The sequence below is a fragment of the Lissotriton vulgaris genome, chromosome 12, assembly GCF_964263255.1.
Source record: "Lissotriton vulgaris chromosome 12, aLisVul1.2, whole genome shotgun sequence".
In the NCBI taxonomy this organism is placed as follows: domain Eukaryota; kingdom Metazoa; phylum Chordata; class Amphibia; order Caudata; family Salamandridae; genus Lissotriton; species Lissotriton vulgaris.
In genome coordinates this window covers 452,106,282-452,124,950 of record NC_141700.1, presented here as the reverse complement: position 1 = coordinate 452,124,950, position 18,669 = coordinate 452,106,282, and the positions used below count along the sequence as shown (strand labels likewise).

The following is an 18,669-nucleotide window of genomic DNA, read 5'->3' as shown; positions in this document are numbered from 1 at the left end:
AATACAGATAGTAACCTACTGCATACCTTCTGATATTTCATCCTCCTGTGTGGTTAGCTTCCACAAGGACAATTGGTCCAGGGGTGTCTGACATCATAAAGCTAAAGCAAGAAGTTGTCTGACATGAGGTGCCATTCTGTTGCCTAGCAGTCTGACATCATAAAGCTAAAGCAAGATGTTTTCTGACTAGAAGGCCACTCTGTTGCAAAGCAGCTGGCATCATGAAGGTAAAGGAAGATGTTGTCTGACATGAGAGCCACTCTGTTGCCTAACAAGGAGTAGGATACATTTATCTTGGTAATGAGATGAGTTGCAGGGTAGACAGGATGCCCAACGAAAAGATGAGATGGTACGAAGAAAGAAATTAAAACTTTATTTAGACTTACACATTTGTATGAACGCAGGTTTGAGCATAAGAGTCTCAACTTCACCATTGCTGCACTGGTAGGATTTGGCTAAAGAGAAGATGCAAATTATGCTATTCATAGTTTCTATTATTCCTGTTAACTGTAGCATAACCCTTCCTCTCTCAACTTACCAGCTGGCTAAATCGCTACTGGTGTACCATATCCTAAAACAAAGGAAGTAAGAAGGGTGCGCTGCCACTTGGCTGGCAAAAAGATTTATATCCCAATGTACGTGCTACAATTGTTTAGAGAGTGTTAGCAAATGAGGCAAGGGAATGCACAGAAGTATGAGAGGTTATAAACACAAATTGAGATTACATTTTTTAATTGAGCTGTTGATTTTCACAATAAAACAGACTCCATAGTATTGATCTGGTTACCCTTTATAAAAATCTAAACTTTTTGTATTGCTTATACTAAATGTACTAACAGTGGACTTTTCCATCTGCAGATTATACTAAATGACCAGCAGTGGCAGTGTTTCACAGCAGAGTTTCTCTGAATTGCCGAGACTGAAGCAAAAAAAAAAAAGGAAGTCTTCTGGCATACTGCATCATTTTACCAATTTATGTGGTAAGTAAAACTCCCAGTCATTCTTTTAGGCATTAAAAAGATGTAAATAGCATCGGAATGTCCTCACTAATTTATAGTGGGAGCCTGTGCCTGAATATAATTTCTGTCAAGATGGAAGTAATATGTATCACATTATGTTGGTCATGATAGTTAATAAAAGACTGACTGACTCAAACTCTACTAAAACCTGCTTTAGATCCTGGTGCTAGCAACGTTCTATTCGAGGAAATAGCTGCCTTTGAGACTGAAATGCACCATCTCACTTATGAAAAATAGTGTTACATACTCAAGGAAGGAAGCTCATCTAACCTCTTCTCCTGCACTCTCTATGTTGGACTCTGATACTCAAGATGGAGTGTTCTTAAGGTTAATCTGTCTTTGTACCTCAATCCCACTTTCGAAAAGGACACAGTGCTTCGACTGGTTCCCATTCCTTTACCATTCCCCCTCCTACGTGGCTGGCAGTCATGAATACAGATAGTAACCTACTGCATAACTTCTGATATCTCATCCTCCTGTGTGGTTAGCTTCCACAAGGACAATTGGTCCAGGGGTGTCTGACATCATAAAGCTAAAGCAAGAAGTTGTCTGACATGAGGTGCCATTCTGTTGCCTAGCAGTCTGACATCATAAAGCTAAAGCAAGATGTTTTCTGACTAGAAGGCCACTCTGTTGCAAAGCAGCTGGCATCATGAAGGTAAAGGAAGATGTTGTCTGACATGAGAGCCACTCTGTTGCCTAACAAGGAGTAGGATACATTTATCTTGGTAATGAGATGAGTTGCAGGGTAGACAGGATGCCCAACGAAAAGATGAGATGGTACGAAGAAAGAAATTAGAACTTTATATAGACTTACTCATTTGTATGAACGCAGGTTTGAGCATAAGAGTCTCAACTTCACCATTGCTGCACTGGTAGGATTTGGCTGAATAGAAGATGCAAATTATGCTATTCATAGTTTCTATTATTCCTGTTAACTGTAGCATAACCCTTCCTCTCTCAACTTACCAGCTGGCTTAATCGCTACTGGTGTACCATATCCTAAAACAAAGGAAGTAAGAAGGGTGCGCTGCCACTTGGCTGGCAAAAAGATTTATATCCCAATGTACGTGCTACAATTGTTTAGAGAGTGTTAGCAAATGAGGCAAGGGAATGCAGAGAAGTATGAGAGGTTATAAACACAAATTGAGATTTGATTTTTTAATTGAGCTGTTGATTTTCACAATAAAACAGACTCCATAGTATTGATCTGGTTACCCTTTATAAAAATCTAAACTTTTTGTATTGCTTATACTAAATGTACTAACAGTGGACTTTTCCATCTGCAGATTATACTGAATGACCAGCAGTGGCAGTGTTTCACAGCAGAGTTTCTCTGAATTGCCGAGACTGAAGCAAAAAAAAAAAGGAAGTCTTCTGGCATACTGCATCATTTTACCAATTTATGTGGTAAGTAAAACTCCCAGTCATTCTTTTAGGCATTAAAAAGATGTAAATAGCATCGGAATGTCCTCACTAATTTATAGTGGGAGCCTGTGCCTGAATATAATTTCTGTCAAGATGGAAGTAATATGGATCACATTATGTTGGTCATGATAGTTAATAAAAGACTGACTGACTCAAACTCTACTAAAACCTGCTTTAGATCCTGGTGCTAGCAACGTTCTATTCGAGGAAATAGCTGCCTTTGAGACTGAAATGCACCATCTCACTGATGAAAAATAGTGTTACATACTCAAGGAAGGAAGCTCATCTAACCTCTTCTCCTGCACTCTCTATGTTGGACTCTGATACTCAAGATGGAGTGTTGTTAAGGTTAATCTGTCTTTGTACCTCAATCCCACTTTCGAAAAGGACACAGTGCTTCGACTGGTTCCCATTCCTTTACCATTCCCCCTCCTACGTGGCTGGCAGTCATGAATACAGATAGTAACCTACTGCATACCTTCTGATATTTCATCCTCCTGTGTGGTTAGCTTCCACAAGGACAATTGGTCCAGGGGTGTCTGACATCATAAAGCTAAAGCAAGAAGTTGTCTGACATGAGGTGCCATTCTGTTGCCTAGCAGTCTGACATCATAAAGCTAAAGCAAGATGTTTTCTGACTAGAAGGCCACTCTGTTGCAAAGCAGCTGGCATCATGAAGGTAAAGGAAGATGTTGTCTGACATGAGAGCCACTCTGTTGCCTAACAAGGAGTAGGATACATTTATCTTGGTAATGAGATGAGTTGCAGGGTAGACAGGATGCCCAACGAAAAGATGAGATGGTACGAAGAAAGAAATTAAAACTTTATTTAGACTTACACATTTGTATGAACGCAGGTTTGAGCATAAGAGTCTCAACTTCACCATTGCTGCACTGGTAGGATTTGGCTAAAGAGAAGATGCAAATTATGCTATTCATAGTTTCTATTATTCCTGTTAACTGTAGCATAACCCTTCCTCTCTCAACTTACCAGCTGGCTAAATCGCTACTGGTGTACCATATCCTAAAACAAAGGAAGTAAGAAGGGTGCGCTGCCACTTGGCTGGCAAAAAGATTTATATCCCAATGTACGTGCTACAATTGTTTAGAGAGTGTTAGCAAATGAGGCAAGGGAATGCACAGAAGTATGAGAGGTTATAAACACAAATTGAGATTACATTTTTTAATTGAGCTGTTGATTTTCACAATAAAACAGACTCCATAGTATTGATCTGGTTACCCTTTATAAAAATCTAAACTTTTTGTATTGCTTATACTAAATGTACTAACAGTGGACTTTTCCATCTGCAGATTATACTAAATGACCAGCAGTGGCAGTGTTTCACAGCAGAGTTTCTCTGAATTGCCGAGACTGATGCAAAAAAAAAAAAAAGGAAGTCTTCTGGCATACTGCATCATTTTACCAATTTATGTGGTAAGTAAAACTCCCAGTCATTCTTTTAGGCATTAAAAAGATGTAAATAGCATCGGAATGTCCTCACTAATTTATAGTGGGAGCCTGTGCCTGAATATAATTTCTGTCAAGATGGAAGTAATATGTATCACATTATGTTGGTCATGATAGTTAATAAAAGACTGACTGACTCAAACTCTACTAAAACCTGCTTTAGATCCTGGTGCTAGCAACGTTCTATTCGAGGAAATAGCTGCCTTTGAGACTGAAATGCACCATCTCACTTATGAAAAATAGTGTTACATACTCAAGGAAGGAATCTCATCTAACCTCTTCTCCTGCACTCTCTATGTTGGACTCTGATACTCAAGATGGAGTGTTCTTAAGGTTAATCTGTCTTTGTACCTCAATCCCACTTTCGAAAAGGACACAGTGCTTCGACTGGTTCCCATTCCTTTACCATTCCCCCTCCTACGTGGCTGGCAGTCATGAATACAGATAGTAACCTACTGCATAACTTCTGATATCTCATCCTCCTGTGTGGTTAGCTTCCACAAGGACAATTGGTCCAGGGGTGTCTGACATCATAAAGCTAAAGCAAGAAGTTGTCTGACATGAGGTGCCATTCTGTTGCCTAGCAGTCTGACATCATAAAGCTAAAGCAAGATGTTTTCTGACTAGAAGGCCACTCTGTTGCAAAGCAGCTGGCATCATGAAGGTAAAGGAAGATGTTGTCTGACATGAGAGCCACTCTGTTGCCTAACAAGGAGTAGGATACATTTATCTTGGTAATGAGATGAGTTGCAGGGTAGACAGGATGCCCAACGAAAAGATGAGATGGTACGAAGAAAGAAATTAAAACTTTATTTAGACTTACACATTTGTATGAACGCAGGTTTGAGCATAAGAGTCTCAACTTCACCATTGCTGCACTGGTAGGATTTGGCTAAAGAGAAGATGCAAATTATGCTATTCATAGTTTCTATTATTCCTGTTAACTGTAGCATAACCCTTCCTCTCTCAACTTACCAGCTGGCCTAATCGCTACTGGTGTACCATATCCTAAAACAAAGGAAGTAAGAAGGGTGCGATGCCACTTGGCTGGCAAAAAGATTTATATCCCAATGTACGTGCTACAATTGTTTAGAGAGTGTTAGCAAATGAGGCAAGGGAACGCAGAGAAGTATGAGAGGTTATAAACACAAATTGAGATTTGATGTTTTAATTAAGCTGTTGATTTTCACAATAAAACAGACTCCATAGTATTGATCTGGTTACCCTTTATAAAAATCTAAACTTTTTGTATTGCTTATACTAAATGTACTAACAGTGGACTTTTCCATCTGCAGATTATACTGAATGACCAGCAGTGGCAGTGTTTCACAGCAGAGTTTCTCTGAATTGCCGAGACTGAAGCAAAAAAAAAAAAAAGGAAGTCTTCTGGCATACTGCATCATTTTACCAATTTATGTGGTAAGTAAAACTCCCAGTCATTCTTTTAGGCATTAAAAAGATGTAAATAGCATCGGAATGTCCTCACTAATTTATAGTGGGAGCCTGTGCCTGAATATCATTTCTGTCAAGATGGAAGTAATATGGATCACATTATGTTGGTCATGATAGTTAATAAAAGACTGACTGACTCAAACTCTACTAAAACCTGCTTTAGATCCTGGTGCTAGCAACGTTCTATTCGAGGAAATAGCTGCCTTTGAGACTGAAATGCACCATCTCACTGATGAAAAATAGTGTTACATACTCAAGGAAGGAAGCTCATCTAACCTCTTCTCCTGCACTCTCTATGTTGGACTCTGATACTCAAGATGGAGTGTTGTTAAGGTTAATCTGTCTTTGTACCTCAATCCCACTTTCGAAAAGGACACAGTGCTTCGACTGGTTCCCATTCCTTTACCATTCCCCCTCTTACGTGGCTGGCAGTCATGAATACAGATAGTAACCTACTGCATAACTTCTGATATCTCATCCTCCTGTGTGGTTAGCTTCCACAAGGACAATTGGTCCAGGGGTGTCTGACATCATAAAGCTAAAGCAAGAAGTTGTCTGACATGAGGTGCCATTCTGTTGCCTAGCAGTCTGACATCATAAAGCTAAAGCAAGATGTTTTCTGACTAGAAGGCCACTCTGTTGCAAAGCAGCTGGCATCATGAAGGTAAAGGAAGATGTTGTCTGACATGAGAGCCACTCTGTTGCCTAACAAGGAGTAGGATACATTTATCTTGGTAATGAGATGAGTTGCAGGGTAGACAGGATGCCCAACGAAAAGATGAGATGGTACGAAGAAAGAAATTAGAACTTTATTTAGACTTACTCATTTGTATGAACGCAGGTTTGAGCATAAGAGTCTCAACTTCACCATTGCTGCACTGGTAGGATTTGGCTGAATAGAAGATGCAAATTATGCTATTCATAGTTTCTATTATTCCTGTTAACTGTAGCATAACCCTTCCTCTCTCAACTTACCAGCTGGCTTAATCGCTACTGGTGTACCATATCCTAAAACAGAGGAAGTAAGAAGGGTGCGCTGCCACTTGGCTGGCAAAAAGATTTATATCCCAATGTACGTGCTACAATTGTTTAGAGAGTGTTAGCAAACGAGGCAAGGGAACGCAGAGAAGTATGAGAGGTTATAAACACGAATTGAGATTTGATGTTTTAATTAAGCTGTTGATTTTCACAATAAAACAGACTCCATAGTATTGATCTGGTTACCCTTTATAAAAATCTAAACTTTTTGTATTGCTTATACTAAATGTACTAACAGTGGACTTTTCCATCTGCAGATTATACTGAATGACCAGCAGTGGCAGTGTTTCACAGCAGAGTTTCTCTGAATTGCCGAGAATGAAGCAAAAAAAAAAAAGGAAGTCTTCTGGCATACTGCATCATTTTACCAATTTATGTGGTAAGTAAAACTCCCAGTCATTCTTTTAGGCATTAAAAAGATGTAAATAGCATCGGAATGTCCTCACTAATTTATAGTGGGAGCCTGTGCCTGAATATCATTTCTGTCAAGATGGAAGTAATATGGATCACATTATGTTGGTCATGATAGTTAATAAAAGACTGACTGACTCAAACTCTACTAAAACCTGCTTTAGATCCTGGTGCTAGCAACGTTCTATTCGAGGAAATAGCTGCCTTTGAGACTGAAATGCACCATCTCACTGATGAAAAATAGTGTTACATACTCAAGGAAGGAAGCTCATCTAACCTCTTCTCCTGCACTCTCTATGTTGGACTCTGATACTCAAGATGGAGTGTTGTTAAGGTTAATCTGTCTTTGTACCTCAATCCCACTTTCGAAAAGGACACAGTGCTTCGACTGGTTCCCATTCCTTTACCATTCCCCCTCCTACGTGGCTGGCAGTCATGAATACAGATAGTAACCTACTGCAAACCTTCTGATATCTCATCCTCCTGTGTGGTTAGCTTCCACAAGGACAATTGGTCCAGGGGTGTCTGACATCATAAAGCTAAAGCAAGAAGTTGTCTGACATGAGGTGCCATTCTGTTGCCTAGCAGTCTATCATAAAGCTAAAGCAAGATGTTTTCTGACTAGAAGGCCACTCTGTTGCAAAGCAGCTGGCATCATGAAGGTAAAGGAAGATGTTGTCTGACATGAGAGCCACTCTGTTGCCTAACAAGGAGTAGGATACATTTATCTTGGTAATGAGATGAGTTGCAGGGTAGACAGGATGCCCAACGAAAAGATGAGATGGTACGAAGAAAGAAATTAGAACTTTATATAGACTTACTCATTTGTATGAACGCAGGTTTGAGCATAAGAGTCTCAACTTCACCATTGCTGCACTGGTAGGATTTGGCTGAATAGAAGATGCAAATTATGCTATTCATAGTTTCTATTATTCCTGTTAACTGTAGCATAACCCTTCCTCTCTCAACTTACCAGCTGGCTTAATCGCTACTGGTGTACCATATCCTAAAACAAAGGAAGTAAGAAGGGTGCGCTGCCACTTGGCTGGCAAAAAGATTTATATCCCAATGTACGTGCTACAATTGTTTAGAGAGTGTTAGCAAATGAGGCAAGGGAAGGCAGAGAAGTATGAGAGGTTATAAACACAAATTGAGATTTGATTTTTTAATTGAGCTGTTGATTTTCACAATAAAACAGACTCCATAGTATTGATCTGGTTACCCTTTATAAAAATCTAAACTTTTTGTATTGCTTATACTAAATGTACTAACAGTGGACTTTTCCATCTGCAGATTATACTGAATGACCAGCAGTGGCAGTGTTTCACAGCAGAGTTTCTCTGAATTGCCGAGACTGAAGCAAAAAAAAAAAAAGGAAGTCTTCTGGCATACTGCATCATTTTACCAATTTATGTGGTAAGTAAAACTCCCAGTCATTCTTTTAGGCATTAAAAAGATGTAAATAGCATCGGAATGTCCTCACTAATTTATAGTGGGAGCCTGTGCCTGAATATAATTTCTGTCAAGATGGAAGTAATATGGATCACATTATGTTGGTCATGATAGTTAATAAAAGACTGACTCAAACTCTACTAAAACCTGCTTTAGATCCTGGTGCTAGCAACGTTCTATTCGAGGAAATAGCTGCCTTTGAGACTGAAATGCACCATCTCACTTATGAAAAATAGTGTTACATACTCAAGGAAGGAAGCTCATCTAACCTCTTCTCCTGCACTCTCTATGTTGGACTCTGATACTCGAGATGGAGTGTTCTTAAGGTTAATCTGTCTTTGTACCTCAATCCCACTTTCGAAAAGGACACAGTGCTTCGACTGGTTCCCATTCCTTTACCATTCCCCCTCCTACGTGGCTGGCAGTCATGAATACAGATAGTAACCTACTGCATAACTTCTGATATCTCATCCTCCTGTGTGGTTAGCTTCCACAAGGACAATTGGTCCAGGGGTGTCTGACATCATAAAGCTAAAGCAAGAAGTTGTCTGACATGAGGTGCCATTCTGTTGCCTAGCAGTCTGACATCATAAAGCTAAAGCAAGATGTTTTCTGACTAGAAGGCCACTCTGTTGCAAAGCAGCTGGCATCATGAAGGTAAAGGAAGATGTTGTCTGACATGAGAGCCACTCTGTTGCCTAACAAGGAGTAGGATACATTTATCTTGGTAATGAGATGAGTTGCAGGGTAGACAGGATGCCCAACGAAAAGATGAGATGGTACGAAGAAAGAAATTAGAACTTTATTTAGACTTACTCATTTGTATGAACGCAGGTTTGAGCATAAGAGTCTCAACTTCACCATTGCTGCACTGGTAGGATTTGGCTGAATAGAAGATGCAAATTATGCTATTCATAGTTTCTATTATTCCTGTTAACTGTAGCATAACCCTTCCTCTCTCAACTTACCAGCTGGCTTAATCGCTACTGGTGTACCATATCCTAAAACAAAGGAAGTAAGAAGGGTGCGCTGCCACTTGGCTGGCAAAAAGATTTATATCCCAATGTACGTGCTACAATTGTTTAGAGAGTGTTAGCAAATGAGGCAAGGGAATGCACAGAAGTATGAGAGGTTATAAACACAAATTGAGATTAAATTTTTTAATTGAGCTGTTGATTTTCACAATAAAACAGACTCCATAGTATTGATCTGGTTACCCTTTATAAAAATCTAAACTTTTTGTATTGCTTATACTAAATGTACTAACAGTGGACTTTTCCATCTGCAGATTATACTAAATGACCAGCAGTGGCAGTGTTTCACAGCAGAGTTTCTCTGAATTGCCGAGACTGAAGCAAAAAAAAAAAAAGGAAGTCTTCTGGCATACTGCATCATTTTACCAATTTATGTGGTAAGTAAAACTCCCAGTCATTCTTTTAGGCATTAAAAAGATGTAAATAGCATCGGAATGTCCTCACTAATTTATAGTGGGAGCCTGTGCCTGAATATAATTTCTGTCAAGATGGAAGTAATATGTATCACATTATGTTGGTCATGATAGTTAATAAAAGACTGACTGACTCAAACTCTACTAAAACCTGCTTTAGATCCTGGTGCTAGCAACGTTCTATTCGAGGAAATAGCTGCCTTTGAGACTGAAATGCACCATCTCACTTATGAAAAATAGTGTTACATACTCAAGGAAGGAAGCTCATCTAACCTCTTCTCCTGCACTCTGTATGTTGGACTCTGACACTCAAGATGGATTGTTGTTAAGGTTAATCTGTCTTTGTACCTCAATCCCACTTTCGAAAAGGACACAGTGCTTCGACTGGTTCCCATTCCTTTACCATTCCCCCTCCTACGTGGCTGGCAGTCATGAATACAGATAGTAACCTACTGCGTAACTTCTGATATCTCATCCTCCTGTGGGGTTAGCTTCCACAAGGACAATTGGTCCAGGGGTGTCTGACATCATAAAGCTAAAGCAAGAAGTTGTCTGACATGAGGTGCCATTCTGTTGCCTAGCAGTCTGACATCATAAAGCTAAAGCAAGATGTTTTCTGACTAGAAGGCCACTCTGTTGCAAAGCAGCTGGCATCATGAAGGTAAAGGAAGATGTTGTCTGACATGAGAGCCACTCTGTTGCCTAACAAGGAGTAGGATACATTTATCTTGGTAATGAGATGAGTTGCAGGGTAGACAGGATGCCCAACGAAAAGATGAGATGGTACGAAGAAAGAAATTAGAACTTTATTTAGACTTACTCATTTGTATGAACGCAGGTTTGAGCATAAGAGTCTCAACTTCACCATTGCTGCACTGGTAGGATTTGGCTGAATAGAAGATGCAAATTATGCTATTCATAGTTTCTATTATTCCTGTTAACTGTAGCATAACCCTTCCTCTCTCAACTTACCAGCTGGCTTAATCGCTACTGGTGTACCATATCCTAAAACAAAGGAAGTAAGAAGGGTGCGCTGCCACTTGGCTGGCAAAAAGATTTATATCCCAATGTACGTGCTACAATTGTTTAGAGAGTGTTAGCAAATGAGGCAAGGGAACGCAGAGAAGTATGAGAGGTTATAAACACAAATTGAGATTTGATGTTTTAATTAAGCTGTTGATTTTCACAATAAAACAGACTCCATAGTATTGATCTGGTTACCCTTTATAAAAATCTAAACTTTTTGTATTGCTTATACTAAATGTACTAACAGTGGACTTTTCCATCTGCAGATTATACTGAATGACCAGCAGTGGCAGTGTTTCACAGCAGAGTTTCTCTGAATTGCCGAGACTGAAGCAAAAAAAAAAAAAAGGAAGTCTTCTGGCATACTGCATCATTTTACCAATTTATGTGGTAAGTAAAACTCCCAGTCATTCTTTTAGGCATTAAAAAGATGTAAATAGCATCGGAATGTCCTCACTAATTTATAGTGGGAGCCTGTGCCTGAATATAATTTCTGTCAAGATGGAAGTAATATGGATCACATTATGTTGGTCATGATAGTTAATAAAAGACTGACTGACTCAAACTCTACTAAAACCTGCTTTAGATCCTGGTGCTAGCAACGTTCTATTCGAGGAAATAGCTGCCTTTGAGACTGAAATGCACCATCTCACTGATGAAAAATAGTGTTACATACTCAAGGAAGGAAGCTCATCTAACCTCTTCTCCTGCACTCTCTATGTTGGACTCTGATACTCAAGATGGAGTGTTGTTAAGGTTAATCTGTCTTTGTACCTCAATCCCACTTTCGAAAAGGACACAGTGCTTCGACTGGTTCCCATTCCTTTACCATTCCCCCTCCTACGTGGCTGGCAGTCATGAATACAGATAGTAACCTACTGCAAACCTTCTGATATCTCATCCTCCTGTGTGGTTAGCTTCCACAAGGACAATTGGTCCAGGGGTGTCTGACATCATAAAGCTAAAGCAAGAAGTTGTCTGACATGAGGTGCCATTCTGTTGCCTAGCAGTCTATCATAAAGCTAAAGCAAGATGTTTTCTGACTAGAAGGCCACTCTGTTGCAAAGCAGCTGGCATCATGAAGGTAAAGGAAGATGTTGTCTGACATGAGAGCCACTCTGTTGCCTAACAAGGAGTAGGATACATTTATCTTGGTAATGAGATGAGTTGCAGGGTAGACAGGATGCCCAACGAAAAGATGAGATGGTACGAAGAAAGAAATTAGAACTTTATATAGACTTACTCATTTGTATGAACGCAGGTTTGAGCATAAGAGTCTCAACTTCACCATTGCTGCACTGGTAGGATTTGGCTGAATAGAAGATGCAAATTATGCTATTCATAGTTTCTATTATTCCTGTTAACTGTAGCATAACCCTTCCTCTCTCAACTTACCAGCTGGCTTAATCGCTACTGGTGTACCATATCCTAAAACAAAGGAAGTAAGAAGGGTGCGCTGCCACTTGGCTGGCAAAAAGATTTATATCCCAATGTACGTGCTACAATTGTTTAGAGAGTGTTAGCAAATGAGGCAAGGGAATGCAGAGAAGTATGAGAGGTTATAAACACAAATTGAGATTTGATTTTTTAATTGAGCTGTTGATTTTCACAATAAAACAGACTCCATAGTATTGATCTGGTTACCCTTTATAAAAATCTAAACTTTTTGTATTGCTTATACTAAATGTACTAACAGTGGACTTTTCCATCTGCAGATTATACTGAATGACCAGCAGTGGCAGTGTTTCACAGCAGAGTTTCTCTGAATTGCCGAGACTGAAGCAAAAAAAAAAAAAGGAAGTCTTCTGGCATACTGCATCATTTTACCAATTTATGTGGTAAGTAAAACTCCCAGTCATTCTTTTAGGCATTAAAAAGATGTAAATAGCATCGGAATGTCCTCACTAATTTATAGTGGGAGCCTGTGCCTGAATATAATTTCTGTCAAGATGGAAGTAATATGGATCACATTATGTTGGTCATGATAGTTAATAAAAGACTGACTGACTCAAACTCTACTAAAACCTGCTTTAGATCCTGGTGCTAGCAACGTTCTATTCGAGGAAATAGCTGCCTTTGAGACTGAAATGCACCATCTCACTGATGAAAAATAGTGTTACATACTCAAGGAAGGAAGCTCATCTAACCTCTTCTCCTGCACTCTCTATGTTGGACTCTGATACTCAAGATGGAGTGTTGTTAAGGTTAATCTGTCTTTGTACCTCAATCCCACTTTCGAAAAGGACACAGTGCTTCGACTGGTTCCCATTCCTTTACCATTCCCCCTCCTACGTGGCTGGCAGTCATGAATACAGATAGTAACCTACTGCATACCTTCTGATATTTCATCCTCCTGTGTGGTTAGCTTCCACAAGGACAATTGGTCCAGGGGTGTCTGACATCATAAAGCTAAAGCAAGAAGTTGTCTGACATGAGGTGCCATTCTGTTGCCTAGCAGTCTGACATCATAAAGCTAAAGCAAGATGTTTTCTGACTAGAAGGCCACTCTGTTGCAAAGCAGCTGGCATCATGAAGGTAAAGGAAGATGTTGTCTGACATGAGAGCCACTCTGTTGCCTAACAAGGAGTAGGATACATTTATCTTGGTAATGAGATGAGTTGCAGGGTAGACAGGATGCCCAACGAAAAGATGAGATGGTACGAAGAAAGAAATTAAAACTTTATTTAGACTTACACATTTGTATGAACGCAGGTTTGAGCATAAGAGTCTCAACTTCACCATTGCTGCACTGGTAGGATTTGGCTAAAGAGAAGATGCAAATTATGCTATTCATAGTTTCTATTATTCCTGTTAACTGTAGCATAACCCTTCCTCTCTCAACTTACCAGCTGGCTAAATCGCTACTGGTGTACCATATCCTAAAACAAAGGAAGTAAGAAGGGTGCGCTGCCACTTGGCTGGCAAAAAGATTTATATCCCAATGTACGTGCTACAATTGTTTAGAGAGTGTTAGCAAATGAGGCAAGGGAATGCACAGAAGTATGAGCGGTTATAAACACAAATTGAGATTACATTTTTTAATTGAGCTGTTGATTTTCACAATAAAACAGACTCCATAGTATTGATCTGGTTACCCTTTATAAAAATCTAAACTTTTTGTATTGCTTATACTAAATGTACTAACAGTGGACTTTTCCATCTGCAGATTATACTAAATGACCAGCAGTGGCAGTGTTTCACAGCAGAGTTTCTCTGAATTGCCGAGACTGAAGCAAAAAAAAAAAAAGGAAGTCTTCTGGCATACTGCATCATTTTACCAATTTATGTGGTAAGTAAAACTCCCAGTCATTCTTTTAGGCATTAAAAAGATGTAAATAGCATCGGAATGTCCTCACTAATTTATAGTGGGAGCCTGTGCCTGAATATAATTTCTGTCAAGATGGAAGTAATATGTATCACATTATGTTGGTCATGATAGTTAATAAAAGACTGACTGACTCAAACTCTACTAAAACCTGCTTTAGATCCTGGTGCTAGCAACGTTCTATTCGAGGAAATAGCTGCCTTTGAGACTGAAATGCACCATCTCACTTATGAAAAATAGTGTTACATACTCAAGGAAGGAAGCTCATCTAACCTCTTCTCCTGCACTCTCTATGTTGGACTCTGATACTCAAGATGGAGTGTTCTTAAGGTTAATCTGTCTTTGTACCTCAATCCCACTTTCGAAAAGGACACAGTGCTTCGACTGGTTCCCATTCCTTTACCATTCCCCCTCCTACGTGGCTGGCAGTCATGAATACAGATAGTAACCTACTGCATAACTTCTGATATCTCATCCTCCTGTGTGGTTAGCTTCCACAAGGACAATTGGTCCAGGGGTGTCTGACATCATAAAGCTAAAGCAAGAAGTTGTCTGACATGAGGTGCCATTCTGTTGCCTAGCAGTCTGACATCATAAAGCTAAAGCAAGATGTTTTCTGACTAGAAGGCCACTCTGTTGCAAAGCAGCTGGCATCATGAAGGTAAAGGAAGATGTTGTCTGACATGAGAGCCACTCTGTTGCCTAACAAGGAGTAGGATACATTTATCTTGGTAATGAGATGAGTTGCAGGGTAGACAGGATGCCCAACGAAAAGATGAGATGGTACGAAGAAAGAAATTAAAACTTTATTTAGACTTACACATTTGTATGAACGCAGGTTTGAGCATAAGAGTCTCAACTTCACCATTGCTGCACTGGTAGGATTTGGCTAAAGAGAAGATGCAAATTATGCTATTCATAGTTTCTATTATTCCTGTTAACTGTAGCATAACCCTTCCTCTCTCAACTTACCAGCTGGCTTAATCGCTACTGGTGTACCATATCCTAAAACAAAGGAAGTAAGAAGGGTGCGCTGCCACTTGGCTGGCAAAAAGATTTATATCCCAATGTACGTGCTACAATTGTTTAGAGAGTGTTAGCAAATGAGGCAAGGGAACGCAGAGAAGTATGAGAGGTTATAAACACAAATTGAGATTTGATGTTTTAATTAAGCTGTTGATTTTCACAATAAAACAGACTCCATAGTATTGATCTGGTTACCCTTTATAAAAATCTAAACTTTTTGTATTGCTTATACTAAATGTACTAACAGTGGACTTTTCCATCTGCAGATTATACTGAATGACCAGCAGTGGCAGTGTTTCACAGCAGAGTTTCTCTGAATTGCCGAGACTGAAGCAAAAAAAAAAAAAAAGGAAGTCTTCTGGCATACTGCATCATTTTACCAATTTATGTGGTAAGTAAAACTCCCAGTCATTCTTTTAGGCATTAAAAAGATGTAAATAGCATCGGAATGTCCTCACTAATTTATAGTGGGAGCCTGTGCCTGAATATCATTTCTGTCAAGATGGAAGTAATATGGATCACATTATGTTGGTCATGATAGTTAATAAAAGACTGACTGACTCAAACTCTACTAAAACCTGCTTTAGATCCTGGTGCTAGCAACGTTCTATTCGAGGAAATAGCTGCCTTTGAGACTGAAATGCACCATCTCACTGATGAAAAATAGTGTTACATACTCAAGGAAGGAAGCTCATCTAACCTCTTCTCCTGCACTCTCTATGTTGGACTCTGATACTCAAGATGGAGTGTTGTTAAGGTTAATCTGTCTTTGTACCTCAATCCCACTTTCGAAAAGGACACAGTGCTTCGACTGGTTCCCATTCCTTTACCATTCCCCCTCCTACGTGGCTGGCAGTCATGAATACAGATAGTAACCTACTGCAAACCTTCTGATATCTCATCCTCCTGTGTGGTTAGCTTCCACAAGGACAATTGGTCCAGGGGTGTCTGACATCATAAAGCTAAAGCAAGAAGTTGTCTGACATGAGGTGCCATTCTGTTGCCTAGCAGTCTGACATCATAAAGCTAAAGCAAGATGTTTTCTGACTAGAAGGCCACTCTGTTGCAAAGCAGCTGGCATCATGAAGGTAAAGGAAGATGTTGTCTGACATGAGAGCCACTCTGTTGCCTAACAAGGAGTAGGATACATTTATCTTGGTAATGAGATGAGTTGCAGGGTAGACAGGATGCCCAACGAAAAGATGAGATGGTACGAAGAAAGAAATTAAAACTTTATTTAGACTTACACATTTGTATGAACGCAGGTTTGAGCATAAGAGTCTCAACTTCACCATTGCTGCACTGGTAATATTTGGCTAAAGAGAAGATGCAAATTATGCTATTCATAGTTTCTATTATTCCTGTTAACTGTAGCATAACCCTTCCTCTCTCAACTTACCAGCTGGCTAAATCGCTACTGGTGTACCATATCCTAAAACAAAGGAAGTAAGAAGGGTGCGCTGCCACTTGGCTGGCAAAAAGATTTATATCCCAATGTACGTGCTACAATTGTTTAGAGAGTGTTAGCAAATGAGGCAAGGGAATGCACAGAAGTATGAGAGGTTATAAACACAAATTGAGATTAAATTTTTTAATTGAGCTGTTGATTTTCACAATAAAACAGACTCCATAGTATTGATCTGGTTACCCTTTATAAAAATCTAAACTTTTTGTATTGCTTATACTAAATGTACTAACAGTGGACTTTTCCATCTGCAGATTATACTAAATGACCAGCAGTGGCAGTGTTTCACAGCAGAGTTTCTCTGAATTGCCGAGACTGAAGCAAAAAAAAAAAAGGAAGTCTTCTGGCATACTGCATCATTTTACCAATTTATGTGGTAAGTAAAACTCCCAGTCATTCTTTTAGGCATTAAAAAGATGTAAATAGCATCGGAATGTCCTCACTAATTTATAGTGGGAGCCTGTGCCTGAATATAATTTCTGTCAAGATGGAAGTAATATGTATCACATTATGTTGGTCATGATAGTTAATAAAAGACTGACTGACTCAAACTCTACTAAAACCTGCTTTAGATCCTGGTGCTAGCAACGTTCTATTCGAGGAAATAGCTGCCTTTGAGACTGAAATGCACCATCTCACTTATGAAAAATAGTGTTACATACTCAAGGAAGGAAGCTCATCTAACCTCTTCTCCTGCACTCTCTATGTTGGACTCTGATACTCAAGATGGAGTGTTCTTAAGGTTAATCTGTCTTTGTACCTCAATCCCACTTTCGAAAAGGATACAGTGCTTCGACTGGTTCCCATTCCTTTACCATTCCCCCTCCTACGTGGCTGGCAGTCATGAATACAGATAGTAACCTACTGCATAACTTCTGATATCTCATCCTCCTGTGTGGTTAGCTTCCACAAGGACAATTGGTCCAGGGGTGTCTGACATCATAAAGCTAAAGCAAGAAGTTGTCTGACATGAGGTGCCATTCTGTTGCCTAGCAGTCTGACATCATAAAGCTAAAGCAAGATGTTTTCTGACTAGAAGGCCACTCTGTTGCAAAGCAGCTGGCATCATGATGGTAAAGGAAGATGTTGTCTGACATGAGAGCCACTCTGTTGCCTAACAAGGAGTAGGATACATTTATCTTGGTAATGAGATGAGTTGCAGGGTAGACAGGATGCCCAACGAAAAGATGAGATGGTACGAAGAAAGAAATTAGAACTTTATTTAGACTTACTCATTTGTATGAACGCAGGTTTGAGCATAAGAGTCTCAACTTCACCATTGCTGCACTGGTAGGATTTGGCTGAATAGAAGATGCAAATTATGCTATTCATAGTTTCTATTATTCCTGTTAACTGTAGCATAACCCTTCCTCTCTCAACTTACCAGCTGGCTTAATCGCTACTGGTGTACCATATCCTAAAACAAAGGAAGTAAGAAGGGTGCGCTGCCACTTGGCTGGCAAAAAGATTTATATCCCAATGTACGTGCTACAATTGTTTAGAGAGTGTTAGCAAATGAGGCAAGGGAACGCAGAGAAGTATGAGAGGTTATAAACACAAATTGAGATTTGATGTTTTAATTAAGCTGTTGATTTTCACAATAAAACAGACTCCATAGTATTGATCTGGTTACCCTTTATAAAAATCTAAACTTTTTGTATTGCTTATACTAAATGTACTAACAGTGGACTTTTCCATCTGCAGATTATACTGAATGACCAGCAGTGGCAGTGTTTCACAGCAGAGTTTCTCTGAATTGCCGAGAATGAAGCAAAAAAAAAAAAGGAAGTCTTCTGGCATACTGCATCATTTTACCAATTTATGTGGTAAGTAAAACTCCCAGTCATTCTTTTAGGCATTAAAAAGATGTAAATAGCATCGGAATGTCCTCACTAATTTATAGTGGGAGCCTGTGCCTGAATATCATTTCTGTCAAGATGGAAGTAATATGGATCACATTATGTTGGTCATGATAGTTAATAAAAGACTGACTGACTCAAACTCTACTAAAACCTGCTTTAGATCCTGGTGCTAGCAACGTTCTATTCGAGGAAATAGCTGCCTTTGAGACTGAAATGCACCATCTCACTGATGAAAAATAGTGTTACATACT

General features: G+C 39.4%; 1 long non-coding RNA gene across 1 annotated transcript; it reads left to right on the top strand.

Annotated features, from left to right (window-relative positions):
- The first annotated feature begins 5,209 nt into the window (after positions 1 to 5,209).
- LOC147676758 (uncharacterized) lies at positions 5,210 to 18,382 on the top strand. Its single transcript, XR_015302434.1, has 10 exons — positions 5,210 to 5,333; positions 6,662 to 6,783; positions 8,109 to 8,231; positions 9,556 to 9,678; positions 11,007 to 11,130; positions 12,456 to 12,578; positions 13,907 to 14,029; positions 15,358 to 15,482; positions 16,811 to 16,932; positions 18,261 to 18,382. It is a non-coding gene; the product is annotated as an uncharacterized LOC147676758 (long non-coding RNA).
- The last annotated feature ends 287 nt before the right edge of the window (positions 18,383 to 18,669 follow it).